We start from the raw sequence: 16,860 nt of genomic DNA, 5'->3' as shown, positions 1-16,860 counted from the left end.
CTGAGCCATGAATGCATTAAACTTACCAACTCTGGCTCCAGACAATTTGGGTTTTCCCAATTTATATTAGGTTGATTGAAGTCGGCCATTAAAATAACTTTCCTGCTCTTATGATAACCTTATGGTCTCTAGCATACCCTAGTGTTAGCTTGAATTATTTCATGCTAGAGATATCTCTCCAGAATAGTTCTTTATGTATTTTTCTACATCCCACTGGAACAACAACTTTTACCTCTGAGATGGCTACATGACCTCCTTTTCTGTCCACTTTATCTTTTCTAAATACTTTATACTCCTGAATATTACATTTATTACACATTCTCTGGGGTTGGCTAAGTTTCTCATTGCATCATAGATCGATGCTACCACAACAGCCTCCAGATCCATCATCTTATTTCTAATGCTTCTAGTATTTACATATTTATATATACATCTTAATATAGATTTGAATCCTTTCATGGTCCCCAGTATTGGCCATTTCTTGTTCTTTGGCTCGTGTATGTTACTGCATCCATACCCACCTGCTGACTACCTTCTACCCTACGCTGAGTCTCATCTGGGATCCTATTCCCTCTCTGCTCACCCCACCTGTCTAGTTTAAATGATTCTTAATTTCTGCCTCAATGTTACTCATAATTCTCTTTGTCCCTATTTGGTTTAGCTGCAACCCGTTTCTCCTGCACCAATTCTTTTTATTTTGAAAATGTCCCTCAAATAAAAGGTGCCTGACCCTTAATGCTTTTTAAAAAAGGAATGGTTACATGGTTCATTGTTGCAGTAGATAAAAGGGATGAGTGAAATATAATTCTTATGTTACTTGGAGTTAGCATCCCAAAATCCTATATCAGGTAATATACAGCCGGATGGAAAGTAAAGCTCTCTGTCCTCAACCCAGCAAAGTGTCTTAACTTCATAAAGAACCTCAGAAGAATTTTTTCTACTTCCCACATTTACCATACCCAAATCCAGTTGGTCTGGATAATGGCACAAAACCCCTCCCAATGTAGCACAAGCTGTCAGGTTGCCAGTTTGTGCTACAATGTGAGACGTTTTTGTGCCATCATCCAGACCAACTGGACTTGGGTCAAGAAGACCCAAACGTTTTCATGATGCCCTTACAGCTATCAGAGAAAGGAGAGTTTCATATGAATAGGTTCCAGAGGGGACACCCAGTTTTTGCTGTCAGAAATTTATGACAAAATTAGTTATCATAAAAATATTAATAGAAAGGATCATTGCAGTCCAGCTGGCCTTTTTTCCTCTTCTACTTCTCTTAAGCACTGTTTTCAAAATAATAGCTCAGGCATTGCAGAGCAGTGTTGTGAATATCAATAGACCTATATGGAGCTGCTTTATACATGCAGCAGAGATTTTTCTTCTCAACAAAGTAGGTGTGACAAAACAAACTGAGGCAACTACATAGTCATTAATCTTACATCAATACCAAGCAAAATAGTGGAATTGATCATGAGGAGTAAACTTGAGGATTGCCTCTATTATTATAATCTAGTAAATAGTTGTCAACCTGCTTCAGAATGGGAAGATCCTGCCTGCATCATCCTCTGATTTTTTTGAGGTAGTCATATCCCAAATTGACTGTGGAAAGCTTTATGATGAGGTTGAAGTGTGGTGGGGGGGTGATATACTGTGTAGTGGGGAGTTGGTGGTGGAACATTTACGGCCTCTAATTTCTATCAATCACCTTCATTCGGAAGCTTAATACAAACTGATCAACAGTGGAAATGTCATCAAACTGATTTTGGGGGTAGGGAGAGGGCAGTTGAATTTGAAGAGGCAGCTGAATAACTACAAAACAAATTAGACAAAATGTATGTCAGAAGACCAGTGGCAGATGAAGTTCAGTACAGTTAAGTGTAAAGTTTTGCACATTGGAAGAAAAAATGGACAACAAATATACTTAAAGGGTTTGAAATAGCTAAGGATGAAATTGAAAGAGATCTAGGCATGCTGTTAGACTCAACATGCCCGGACACTGTGGAACAGCAATCAAAGATGGTAGGAAGTTCTTCATAGAAAGCGATGAACACATGGCATCGACGTCCAAGTAGGACAGTGGAGACAATAGACCTTGGATCATTTAAGAAATAATTGGACGTTGTGATACACTATCTTTATGGGTAAAGAGTTAGGATGAGCTAAATGGCTTCCTTATTTGCATCTATCCTATATGTCATACAAAATTGTTTGTTTTGTCAGTTCTTGCTGTGCTATTAAAAAGAGTGCCACGCTTCAGTGCGATAACTCATCAATGAGTAAAGCTTATATATCTAATTGCTGGCACACCTCCTAATGGACAGTCATGAATGGCACTGACAATGGTCACGCATAAATCTGTGACCCTGATTGTTGCTGATTTGGCTAAAGGAAGTCACATGGTGGCAACCAGTCCCTGTGGGGTAATAAAGGTGGGTGAAATTTCTGTCTTCACTAGTTTTAGCAATTTTACTCATACCTTTTTCACTAAAATTAATGAAAACAATAATTTCACCTGCAACAAAATTATTTAAAACCTAGTATGTGATGATAGAAAGAACTTAACATCATTTGTGTCGAGCAGAGAATGATGGAATTCAAGTGTTCTATGTACTTCTTTGTGAGATACTTTTGAACAAATTTGAATTAGTTTGAAGATAGATCATTTAAAGTTGAATCCCAGTGCACTAGTTCCCTTCAAAATCTGTCTTAATCACAAGGTTATAAATTTATACTGTTTACCAGCTGATGTTCATTTATATGGTTAATTTCTTAATCAAGGTTCATGATTGTTGAAAGCTTCATTTTCAATACACTGAAAATGACAGATTTTTTTTCATTCTACCAGCGAAAGTGACTAGATAAGAATATTAATATTTATCCTGATACTGCAAACATACAAGATTGTTGTTGTGCATCAACCTGAAAGTACCAGCGCTGACAATCTGTCATCATCCAGTGATGAATGACTGTTACAAGACACTTGATAAGATGTTCATGCAGCCACTTGTTCTTAAATGACTTGACATCTACAATGTTTATTGCTAAAAATGGTGGAAAATATGTGGTTTTATGTTTTTTGATGTGTTGTATTTTAATAAAATGAATAGGATATTGTATTTTTCAGCCATTCTAGATTAATTCAGGGCATCTTTGACCTATTTTCAAAGAATTCCAACTTTAAATTATTTATCTTCAAACTGAATTTTGGTAATCCCTTTGTAAAATCTTTTTTGATGCGGTCAGGTGGTCTTTGAGCTAAATAATTCTGTGGTGTTGTAGTCACAATAATTGAACGGGGCAATTATATTTACCTCATTTGTGAGATGAGGCCAGATGCATATCATTAAAGTACTTTATTTCACAGACAGCAAGTGAACATTCAGAGTAGCAGTATAGCAAATTCCAGTTACTTAACTCACTCTAACTTCTCCCTTTGAAAAATTGGAAAAAGTAATAAATCACATCCCTTGTGCTTTTTGTGGGATGACTTAATTGTTTTAGGCATGTCTTTCTCTCTAGGCAACTTCTAATCACAAGACCTGATGCCTGACTTTTTTTAGCTGCCAGCTGTAGGCCAAGTGCTACGCCTCGCCATCCTTTTGTTCAAAATGTGATTGCCTCCCAAAAGCTGTTTTTCCCTTTTCTGTTCATTCTGACCCCAGGGAGCAGAGGTCAATGTCTCTGACACATTCCCATGCAGGGATTTGCTGCAGGCCTGTAACTAAACTGACTACCACCTCTCCTGGGAGTTATGTTCCCTGCAGACATCTCATGCCATGAACAGAATCATCTTTGTCACAGTGGGTGTGAATACCAGTTGGCAACAAGGTGATGGACCATTTAATGTCCCTGGTCATCCTTGCTTATAGGATGAGACAATAGATCCATAATCTATCAATTTGAAATATACTGTTAGTTGTGACATTCCTGAAACTGTCTCCAATATGCCTGCAACCTGCTGCCTTTTTAAACCTGTGCAACTTCACTTTGTTCAAAAAAAAACCACAAACATAACTCAATCCCAAAATCATTTCCAGGGCAGAAAAAAAATCAACAATCTCAATGTGATACAGAGGTTTGGAGCATTGGTGGCGGGGGGTTTGCAGGGTCTAACAGCATTGTGGAGGAATTGATGTCCACAAGAATGAACCCAAGCTGCACTGGCCCATTTCTAACAATCAGACCCCCACCCTCAATCGTGTTCCCACCCATCAGCTTCCTCCCCCAACCCATCTGCAGCCCCGTTTAAACTCTCAGGTATTCCCCACCACCACCACTTTTCCCCATTGTCAGATGATTTATGTTCCTTCCTTATATTTTGTCCTTCTTAAAATTAATGAACTGAAAATCACAAGCTGGAGGAATGTAGTTTCTTGATCTGTGATCCTAGTATGCGCCAGGAGTACTGAAGTGGTAAACTTAGTGCACTATTAGTGAGTTTGCTGACATATAGTGGGCCTTTTATCAATTCCAGCGTAAGTGGGGTCGGCATTGGGGCAAGCACTCTGACCACCCAAAGGAGTCGGCAAATGATCCAAGCCAGTTTCGTGGTCAGGCTTCATTTACATTAATTCAGTAAGCAGCCTGTGTGAAATGTGCTCCTTATAGGCAACTCACTGAGCTGAAGGTGGTAGATTTTGAAGGGCCTCCATCAGCACCTTAAAGGGAAAGGGTGGAAGCATCTATTTTGAGCAACAGGAGATTAAATATGGAAGCCTTTAAGGCTCAAAACCCAGAAGTAACTCCTGTAAAAATGAATTCAAACCCTGCTTCTACCTTTGCCTGACTGCAGCTAAAGATCCCTTTAATGTAAATTCAAAATGGCTGCCTCTCAACTTCTACTGCTTATGTTTGGTGGGCGGGAACAGAAACATATGGTAATCTGCCAGACAGAGACAACAATGGCATTGGCGTCATAACTATGACATCTGACCACGATTAACATATATTCATGAGGCACCCACCTGTTTTGGTGGGAGCTTTAACTGCCAGAAAATCGGAACAGGCGGGATCTTGGCACTAAGTCAGTGCTTCAACTATAGGTGTTATTTTGGTCCCGCTACCACCCCATTTTTAGATGAAAATGGGGTGGTAGAGACACAAAAATCACGTACATAGTCTTTAATTTCCATAAATAAAAATTACCTCATAAAACGTTCATAAATTCATTGTTTAAATAAATTTTCAATTCATTACTAATTAATAGCTATCCATTCTCGATAAATAACCTCTGTTTTCTTTTCTAATCATAAGCAAACAAACCATGATCATAGGTGCTTCTATTCACATGTTGTTAATAAATGCCAACCTTGTGTGAAACAAAAAGTTTTGAGAATTCTATCTCCAGTTTCTTTCAAAGTCTTTTAGACAAAATCCTCACAGAATGAAGAAACACACCTTCGCCCATTCAACTCCTAATGATGCACAGATTGCATGCTGGGAAATGCTGCAAACTGGACATGCTCAGAATGCACAGGTTGTGATTGAAAGCTCCAGGCAACTATTGTGAAGTGAACATTTCCAGTGGAAGCGAAGGCTTTTGAGTGAGGTTGAGGCCTTGAACTAAAAACTTCAATGAAGGTATTAACAGGCACAAAAGATAATGCAATGTTCAAATTAGATCATGTTATTGTGAAGTGTATAAGTTTGTGATATTTAATCTTGTTTAAAACCTTATTTTTGGCATTATAAATTTCATGTAAGAAAAAAATGTAGACAAAATTTATATTGAAAAGCATTTTGAGTGATTTGATTGGTGCATCAATAAACACTGATGGCAAAATGTTGAAGTAATGTTTATGGACATGCTATATTTAATAAGATACATAGATTTTGGCTTGGTTCAGCACTCGATAACACACTTTGGTTTGCAAGAGTGAGGTTTGCCAATGATGATTTTTTTTTATTCGTTCACGGGATGTGGGCGTCGCTGGCAAGGCCGGCATTTATTGCCCATCCCTAATTGCCCTTGAGAAGGTGGTGGTGAGCCGCCTTCTTGAACCGCTGCAGTCCGTGTGGTGAAGGTTCTCCCACAGTGCTGTTAGGAAGGGAGTTCCAGGATTTTGACCCAGCGACAATGAAGGAACGGCGATATATTTCCAAGTCGGGATGGTGTGTGACTTGGAGGGGAACGTGCAGGTGGTGTTGTTCCCATGCGCCTGCTGCCTTTGTCCTTCTAGGTGGTAGAGGTCGCGGGTTTGGGAGGTGCTGTCGAAGAAGCCTTGGCGAGTTGCTGCAGTGCATCCTGTGGATGGTGCACACTGCAGCCACAGTGCGCCGGTGGTGAAGGGAGTGAATGTTTAGGGTGGTGGATGGGGTGTCAATCAAGCGGGCTGCTTTATCTTGGATGGTGTCGAGCTTCTTGAGTGTTGTTGGAGCTGCACTCATCCAGGCAAGTGGAGAGTATTCCATCACACTCCTGACTTGTGCCTTGTAGATGGTGGAAAGGCTTTGGGGAGTCAGGAGGTGAGTCACTCGCCGCAGAATACCCAGCCTCTGACCTGCTCTCATAGCCACAGTATTTATATGGCTGGTCCAGTTCAGTTTCTGGTCAATGGTGACCCCCAGGATGTTGATGGTGGGGGATTCGGCGATGGTAATGCCGTTGAATGTCAAGGGGAGGTGGTTAGACTCTCTCTTGTTGGAGATGGTCATTGCATGGCACTTATCTGGCGCGAATGTTACTTGCCACTTATCAGCCCAAGCCTGGATGTTGTCCAGGTCTTGCTGCATGCGGGCTCGGACTGCTTCATTATCTGAGGGGTTGCGAATGGAACTGAACACTGTGCAGTCATCAGCGAACATCCCCATTTCTGACCTTATGATGGAGGGAAGGTCATTAATGAAGCAGCTGAAGATGGTTGGGCCTAGGACACTGCCCTGAGGAACTCCTGCAGCAATGCCCTGGGGCTGAGATGCTTGGCCTCCAACAACCACTACCATCTTCCTTTGTGCTAGGTATGACTCCAGCCACTGGAGAGTTTTCCCCCTGATTCCCATTGACTTCAATTTTACTAGGGCTCCTTGGTGCCACACTCGGTCAAATGCTGCCTTGATGTCAAGGGCAGTCACTCTCACCTCACCTCTGGAATTCAGCTCTTTTGTCCATGTTTGGACCAAGGCTGTAATGAGGTCTGGAGCCGAGTGGTCCTGGCGGAACCCAAACTGAGCATCGGTGAGCAGGTTATTGGTGAGTAAGTGCCGCTTGATAGCACTGTCGACGACACCTTCCATCACTTTGCTGATGATTGAGAGTAGACTGATGGGGCGGTAATTGGCCGGATTGGATTTGTCCTGCTTTTTGTGGACAGGACATACCTGGGCAATTTTCCACATTGTCGGGTGGATGCCAGTGTTGTAGCTGTGCTGGAACAGCTTGGCTAGAGGCGCAGCTAGTTCTGGAGCACAAGTCTTCAGCACTACAGCTGGGATGTTGTCGGGGCCCATAGCCTTTGCTGTATCCAGTGCACTCAGCCGTTTCTTGATATCACGTGGAGTGAATCGAATTGGACGAAGACTGGCTTCCGTGATGGTGGGGATATCGGGAGGAGGCTGAGATGGATTATCCACTCGGCACTTCTGGCTGAAGATGGTTGCAAACGCTTCAGCCTTGTCTTTTGCACTCACGTGCTGGACTCCGCCGTCATTGAGGATGGGGATGTTTGCAGAGCCTCCTCCTCCCGTTAGTTGTTTAATTGTCCACCACCATTCACGACTGGATGTGGCAGGACTGCAGAGCTTTGATCTGATCCGTTGGTTGTGGAATCGCTTAGCTCTGTCTATAGCATGTTGCTTCCGCTGTTTAGCATGCATGTAATCCTGAGTTGTAGCTTCACCAGGTTGGCACCTCATTTTTAGGTACGCCTGGTGCTGCTCCTGGCATGCTCTTCTACACTCCTCATTGAACCAGGGTTGATCCCCTGGCTTGTTGGTAATGGTAGAGTGCCGGGCCATGAGGTTACAGATTGTGCTGGAATACAATTCTGCTGCTGCTGATGGCCCACAGCGCCTCATGGATGCCCAGTTTTGAGCTGCTAGATCTGTTCTGAATCTATCCCATTTAGCACGGTGGTAATGCCACACAACACGTTGGATGGTGTCCTCAGTGCGAAGACGGGATTTCATCTCCACGAGGACTGTGCGGTGGTCACTCCTACCAATACTGTCATGGACAGATGCATTTGCGACAGGTAGATTGGTGAGGACGAGGTCAAGTAAGTTTTTCCCTCGTGTTGGTTCGCTCACTACCTGCCGCAGGCCCAGTCTAGCAGCTATGTCCTTGAGGACTCGGCCAGCTCAGTCAGTAGTGGTGCAACCGAGCCACTCTTGGTGATGGACATTGAAGTCCCCCACCCAGAGTACATTTTGTGCCCTTGCTACCCTCAGTGCTTCCTCCAAGTGGTGTTCAACATGGAGGAGGACTGATTCATCAGCTGAGGGAGGACGGTAGGTGGTAATCAGCAGGAGGTTTCCTTGCCCATGTTTGACCTGATGCCATGAGATTTCATGGGGTCCAGAGTCAATGTTGAGGACTCCCAGGGCCACTCCCTCCTGACTGTATATCACTGTGCCGCCACCTCTGGTGGGTCTGTCCTGCCGGTGGGACAGGACATACCCAGGGATGGTGATGGAAGAGTCTGGGACGTTGGCTGAAAGATATGATTCTGTGAGTATGGCTATGTCAGGCTGTTGCTTGACTAGTCTGTGGGACAGCTCTCCCAATTTTGGCACAAGTCCCCAGATGTTGGTAAGGAGGACCTTGCAGGGTCGACTGGGCTTGGTGTTTTGCCGTTGTCGTGTCCGGTGCCTAGTGGTCCGATGCCGGGTGGTCCGTCCGGTTTTATTCTTATTATGACTTTTCGTAGCGAGATTTTACAACTGAGTGGCTTGCTAGGCCATTTCAGAGGGCAATTAAGAATCAACCACATTGCTGTGGGTCTGGAGTCACATATAGGCCAGACCGGGTAAGGGCGGCAGGCTTCCTTCCCAAAAGGACATTAGTGAACCAGATGGGTTTTTACGACAATCCGGTAGTTTCATGGCCATCATTACTGATACTGGTATTTTAATTCCAGATTTTTATTTAATTAATTGAATTTAATTAATTAATTGAATTTAAATTCGCCAGCTGCCGTGGCGGGATTTGAACTCATGACTCTGGATTTTAGTCCAGGCCTCTGGATTACTAGCCCAGTAACATAACCACTATGCTACTGTACCCATATTCTATTATTCTCGTACGTCTATCCATTTTGGAATATTCTTGAGCAGCCATACAGCTGATTTTTAGTTTTGATTTTCTGATGCTTGTGTGGAAAGAGTTTGAGTAAACAGGTTATGTCCCAGTAATTAAATATATGTATTCCTTGTTAATCACCTGTGGCATTGCACACAGGGAGTTGAGACCTGGTAAAGTATTTAGGTCAAACAGGAATAGAGGTCAGGAGAATAACCAGACCTATGCAGGGGAGTTGGGCAGTTGGAGAGGGCAAAGGAATGGAATGGGAAAGGAGGAGAGGAGATGGTTGGGCTGACGGGGGAGTGGACAGGACAGGATAAGACAGGAGAGGAGATGAATGGGGAGGAAAGAGGGGGAGAGGGAGGATAGGGGAACCTACCACAGTAGTAAGTAGCCAAGATCAAAATTATTTTCAGTGGGAGGGGGTGGGGAGAGAGGGTTTGTGCTGAGCAGAAGCCTTCTTCTCATCTTGGGGGAACATGGAAGATGACAAATAGAGATGGGGAGAGGGGTGTGGAGGGGGAAATGGAAGGAGAAGGATGGGAATAGCATTGGCATGAAATTACTTCAACAGTGAGGGGTGGCCAAGGGTTTCTGAAGTAACCTTTGCTGTCTTGTGAGCAGGGGGCCCTCTCTTCCTCGCCAGGCTTGATTTTTCTCTTGGTGTGTTGGGGGGGAGGGGAAATGATTTGCATTTCACACAAGCCTCCACGTTCCTCTAGGTGTGGGGTTGGGGGGCTCACCTTTTCTCTTGGGCAGTTGTGGCATTGCGTTCCCCAAAAGGTTCTATTTTCCTATGAATAAGGGAGGTTGATGGAACATTCCTGAGAAGCCCTGATTTATGTTTCACTGTGGGGATTGCCTTGATATGAGTACGATCCAGGGGTCAGCTCACTGGAGATGATATCATTCACGGGCTGGGTCTTCTGCAACTCAAATGCCTCTGGAAACAACTTTGTGTGGGATGGAGGCCATCACATTGGGATAGGCGGCCGCCACAATGCAGGGTTGGAAACTGCCAGATTGATAACTGGGGAATTGCAAGTGGGTGTATAGGCGGAGAGGAAACTATCGTGGAATGGAACAGCTACTGAAGGCGTATGGCGGACAATGGTTATGGGCAGTTTGGAGGACTGTGCACAGAAGATGCCTTACAATGGAGGAATGAGAAGGAATTTATAATATACATTTCATAAGATCTTAATATTTTCAACAACATTTGAACAATGACAACTTTTCCTAAGGCACCAGATGAGGGTGGGGCTGCTGTTTCTTCCTCCATGATTGGGGTGGCTATTAGTCACAGCAGTTATATATTCCCTACTCATTTTTATTTCAAGATGGGTGCTCTGTTGCTAAAATGCTAGAAACTTCCATTTTTTTCCAGAGCAGTTTTTCATTTCTTGGCTGCTGCTGAGTTTCACAAGTCCTCCATTTTCATTTCTGGTTGAACATGAGCCCCGATGGCACTTTCAATTCACTGTTTTGGCTTTAAATTAATAGGAATTCTCACTCATGCTTTTTTTTATTCGTTCATGGGATGTGGGCGTCACTGGCGAGGCCAGCATTTATTGCCCATCCCTAATTGCCCTTGAGAAGGTGATGATGAGCCGCTTTCTTGAACCGCTACAGTCCGTGAGGTGAGGGTTCTCCCACAGTGCTGTTAGGAAGGGAGTTCCAGGATTTTGACCCAGCGACGATGAAGGAATGGCGATATATTTCCAAGTCGGGATGGTGTGTGACTTGGAGAGGAACGTGCAGGTGGTGTTGTTCCCATGTGCCTGCTGCCTTTGTCCTTCTAGGCGGTAGAGGTCGCAGGTTTGGGAGGTGCTGTCAAAGAAGCCTTGGCGGGGTGCTGCAGTGCATCCTGTAGATGGTACACACTGCAGTGTGCCGGTGGTGAAGGGAGTGAATGTTTAGGGTGGTGGATGGGGTGCCAATCAAGCGGGCTGCTTTGTCCCGGATGGTGTCGAGCTTCTTGAGTGTTGTTGGAGCTGCACTCATCCAGACAAGTGGAGAGTATTCCATCACACTCCTGACTTGTGCCTTGTAGATGGTGGAAAGGCTTTGGGGAGTCAGGAGGTGAGTCACTCGCCGCAGAATACCCAGTCTCTGACCTGCTCTTGTAGACACAGTATTTATGTGGCTGGTCCAGTTAAGTTTCTGGTCAATGGTGACCCCCCAGGATGTTGATGGTGGGGGATTCGGCGATGGTAATGCCGTTGAATGTCAAGGGGAGGTGTTTAGACTCTCTCTTGTTGGAGATGGTACTTGTCTGGCGCGAATGTTACTTGCCACTTATCAGCCCAAGCCTGGATGTTGTCCAGGTCTTGCGGCATGCGGGCACAGACTGCCTCATTATCTGAGGGGTTGCGAATGGAACTGAACACTCATCAGCGAACATCCCCATTTCTGACCTTATGGAGGGAAGGTCATTGATGAAGCAGCTGAAGATGGTTGGGCCTAGGCCACTGCCCTGAGGAACTCCTGCAACAATGTCCCGGGGCTGAGATGATTGGCCTCCAACAACCACTACCATCTTCCTTTGTGCTAGATATGACTCCAGCCACTGGAGAGTTTTTCCCCCTGATTCCCATTGACTTCAATTTTACTAGGGCTCCTTGGTGCCACACTTGGTCAAATGCTGCCTTGATGTCAAGGGCAGTCACTCTCACCTCACCTCTGGAATTCAACTCTTTTGTCCATGTTTGGACCAAGGCTGTAATGAGGTCTGGAGCTGAGTGGTCCTGGCGGAACCCAAACTAAGCATCGGTGAGCAGGTTATTGGTGAGTAAGTGCCGCTTGATAGCACTGTCGACGAAACCTTCCATCACTTTGCTGATGATTGAGAGTAGGCTGATGGGGCAGTAATTGGTCGGATTGGATTTGTCCTTTTTGTGGACACGACATTTCTGGGCAATTTTCCACATTGTCGGGTAGATGCCAGTGTTGTAGCTATACTGGAACAGTTTGGCTAGAGGGGTGGCTAGTTCTGGAGCAGAAGTCTTCAGCACTATAGCCGGGATGTTGTCGGGGCCCATAGCCTTTGCTGTATCCAGAGCACTCAGCCGTTTCTTGATATCACGAGGAGTAAATCGAATTGGCTGAATTGCAAGATGTGTATTTATATTAATTGTATTTTTGAGAAATGGAAACCAATTTGAGTACAAATTTATTTACAGTATTTCTCCAGGGAGGCCACAACTACTAGTTATTTTAAGAAAGGAATTTATGAAGATTGCTCATCGTGGCACCCCACTGATTTCAGTCTGTCACATAACATTGCATTTACAGTGCCACCTATTGATGCAGTACCTTTGGAATCTTGAGACCAGTCAAAATTTTTAATTTAAAAAAAGCGGGTTGGTGTGAAATTAAAAAATGTATCTGAGATTTTTCATCCACACTTATTAGGTCTGATTTTACAGTACAATTGTTCCTTTATTCCCTTTACAGTACAATTTTATAGTGTTGTCCTGAAAGCTTATCACTGTTTACATTGCTAACCATTTAAGCTGCAATGTTTGAGCATGTTTATAGGACTAACAGAATATTTCACTTGTGTAAATCTGCGATAATCGCCTGTGAAATAATCAACACCATAGTGTTGTCTAGAATTCATTTGAAGACTCACCTGATGGATACACTGTTGGCCATATTATTTGAACAACTAAAGCACTCATATTTGTATTCCAAATATGAATACATATTTGGAATACATTCTGGCTTCCTAAAAGAGGTGAGTTTTCCAGTTTCATTTAGGTTGTTTGGAAGGGAAAGGAAACTTGCAAACCAGGCAATCCCTTCTCGTACCGCTTTAAATTCTGTTGAGACTTCAGGCTGGACCATTCAAATTTCTAACTAAAGAGCAAAATGTGGATACGCTGAATTATATTGGGAATGAAGGAGCAATTACAATTTAAGTGGGCTTGATATTCTTGTATCCATAGAGTAACTAAAATATCTTGTCACTTATGATTTCCAGGGATTTATGCTAAGGGCAATCATAATTCACTTGTACCTGCTGTACTTATAACATATGGGTCTTTCACACTTGTTTAAAAAATTGCCATAACTCACTGTTACTGGTGAGATCTGTGGACTTAAACTAGCAATACATCATGGTCATTTTTCATCTGGAAAAGGCACTCCTAAAATCATTGAAAACATTAAAACTAATTTCTCTAATTTGTAAAAATGCACAAATATAATAAATAGAACACCAGGAGGCTGGGCAAAGATCTGAATAGTTTAGTTGAAGCCAAAAGACAAATTATCCTCTGACTTAATGTTATCCTCCTCATTTTGCTGAAGTTGCATTTCCAGCAACACACCATAGCCATTCATCTTTTTTATGGACAGTTTAGAAAATGATGCAATCACAGCAGTTTCAGCTCTCACAGAATACGATAGCATAAGGTTTGTGCAGCTTTTATGGTGTAGTAAACCATTAGCAGCCTTTGGTAAGGAGACCAAAACGGTACACAGTACTCCAGGTGTGGTCTCACCAGAACCCTATATAATTGCAGCAAGACCTCCCTACTCTTATACTTCAACCCCCTTGCAACAAAGGCTAATATACCATTTGCCTTTCTAATTGCTTGCTGTACCTGCATGTTAACTTTCTGTGATTCATGTACAAGGGCATTCAAATCCCTCTATCAATATTTCTTAGTCTCTCACCTTTTAAAAAATATTCTGGCTTTTCTATCCTTCCTACCAAAGTGGGTAATTTCACGTTGAGAAGGTTATTTGAAGTGGAGGCGTTTAGGGACAGAACTTCAGGGAGTAGGGCTGGGGTGGCTTAAGGGTCTACTTCCAATGATGGGGCAAAGGAAGAGAGGTACACAAAAGACTAGAGTGCAAGGACTGAAGATTACAGAAGGGTTTATTAGGCTAGAAGAGGTTGCAGAGATGGAGTGGAGCAAGACGATAGAGGGATACGAGAATGAGGATTTTAAATTCAATACTTTTGCGGGCAAGAGTCCAATGTAGGTCAGTGAGGATGGGGAGGGAGGGGTGCAAGGGTAATTGGCAAGTGAGAATTAGTGCAGGACAGGATGTGGGAGGCTGAATATTGAACAAGTTGAAGTTTATGGAGGGTGGAGGATAGGAGGTGACAAAAATGTGGATAAAGATTTCAGCAGCAGAGATGTGCTCAAGATTGATCATCCTTGTTTCTCAAGTTATCATCTGATCAGGCAAGAGTCTTTTGAGTTTGTAGAGAAACATTCTTAATTTTGGAGGAGGGGTGAGGGAGATAACATGTAAACCAGTCTTGTTAACCAAGCAAGAAGGCTTATTTTCCCCTATGAAGAGTAGCAGCTCTTTGGACATAATCTTAGAGACTATTGGTTTCTTGAAGAAAGTACAAAAAGCTAGTCCATCTAGGTCATGGTTAGATTAACGACTGTAATCAAGGTGTCAGGAAAGACCTTTTGACAAATTGTCTTTTATGGCATTGCTGCCTTTTCAGGGATTAAATGCAGTCACAAGATGGTTAAAGAGGCCTCACTGAAGAAGAGCAACATACACTTGAGTCAGTATAAAATGTGCATCTTAGACTTCAGCAAGCAAGTAAGCTTTTGGTTTTTGCTTGGGAATGGTACAGAATTGCTTTTGATAACTCCAGAAACAAATCTTTCTATTCACTCACATTCAAAAATATGATTTGATTCTAAGTTGTAATAGTATCCGTGACCACCTAGATACTTCCTCAAGGAGATAGAGAATGTTAAAAGAGTTGACGTTTTCCTATGATCAGCACTGACTGAATTAGTGTATCAAGATTTTAAGACAATATGCGAGGTACCAGAGTAACCCATGCCCAGGATTTTAGGAAAACCAGTAATAAGATAGAATTAAAAACAGAAAATGCTGGAGAAGCTCAGCAAGTCAGGCAGCATCTGTGGAGAAAGAAACAAAGTTAATGGGCCCATATTAGGAGGGTGGTGGGTTGCCAGCGGGGGGTCGACTGGGCGCGTGGGTAACCCACCCAGTAAAATCGGTGGGTTCCCCACGCAATCGTAAGTAAATTGAAGCCACTTACCTTGGCTTCCGGGTTTCACGCTGAAAAGCTGCGCAGCGGGCGGACTGCGCACCCGCATCAGAGGCTGTCAGCTGGAGGAGCCCTATTTAAAGGGGCAGTCCTCCAATGACTGATGCTGCAGAAAGGAGCCAAAATTACAGCATGGAGCAGCCTAGGGGGAAGGCTGCTCTCAGGTTTAATGATGCCTCACTCCAGGTCCTACTGGATGGGATGAGGAGGAGGGGGCAGACAGAGATCTTCTCCCCGGTGGACAGGAGGAAGTGGCCTGCCTTTGCCACCACGAAGGCCTGGCTCAAGGTGGCAGAGGAGGTCACCAGCACCACCAACATACCATGCACCTGCATACAGTGCATGAGGCGCATCAATGACCTAAGTAGGTCAGCTGAAGTGAGTACACTTACTCATTCCCCTACACTCCTTCTGCCACATCACCGCCCCCACCCCACATCTCCTTCTGCACTTTCAACACTACTCTATCACATCACTCCTCACACCCACTCAAAGCTCATCCTCGTCTTACCTGCACTTACTCACCTCGCCAGTACTCATCCCACCACTACCACTCAACCCAGTCCTCATATAATCTCATGGCTCTGTCTCATACTCACCCTCTCATGCATCTCTTTCATGGTCAGCCTCACCCAACCTGCCATTACCTGTGCTGCATCACGTATGTGTAGTAGGAAGCGTAAGGCAAACATGTCGTGAGCATGAAGGGGATGCACAAGGGTGTTTGAGGGTTTGTCATGGTTTTTACTTATATTTGATTTCTGATCAACTCACATTACGTATTATATTGTCACCACTACTGCCACGTCTTGACTATTCTTGACTGGCTTGTGCAATGATGCCCTTTCATGAGGTTCTCCATGAACACCCTTGATGCCACCCATTGGGTCACCCTACAGTGGGTGTATGTGTAGTTGCACGACTACTTTGTGCAGGTGCCTGTTGCACAGCACTGTGTTGTGTAGCTCCACGTGGAGGAGGTGGACGGCATGCCTGGCGATGCTGGTGATGTTGCTCGTCCTCCAATGGAGTGATGAATGCAGCAATGGACACCCCCCCACCCCCCAATCCTGACGGTGTGAGTGTGAGGGGGTCCACAAAGTAGGTAAATGTGTTTGGACAGCAGAGTTTAGGGTATGATTTAATAATTTGGAGTGTGGAGACAATGGTGTGGCAGGCATAACTTTGTCTGAGGTGACAGAGTGCCCTGCTGCAATGAATGAGGATTTACCCCGCACCTGTTAAATGGACCTTTGCAGCTGTCACTGGCTGCTGGCTGCAACACGCCTGTTTAAACAGGGAGTGTTTCCCCCAGCATGGGAAACACGCTCTGGGTAGTCCAAAATCTGAAACCCCTAAAATCTCCAACTAATGAGGTCTGTAAATGACCTCAAGTACCCAGATAATTATCTTAATTGGGATCCCGCCGGCATTGATTGCCAGTGGGAGTCTCGCATGCGGGGGCTTCGCGCATACCGATTTGCACCATTGGGGATCCCGGAAGTGGGCAGGTTGGAGCCGGGCTCCGGACCCGCTCCAGGAATCCCCAATTTTAGGAGCCCTCCCC

The sequence above is a fragment of the Heptranchias perlo genome, chromosome 16 (genome assembly GCF_035084215.1).
Source record: "Heptranchias perlo isolate sHepPer1 chromosome 16, sHepPer1.hap1, whole genome shotgun sequence".
Classification (NCBI taxonomy): Eukaryota; Metazoa; Chordata; class Chondrichthyes; order Hexanchiformes; family Hexanchidae; genus Heptranchias; species Heptranchias perlo.
This window is presented reverse-complemented; position numbering follows the sequence as displayed.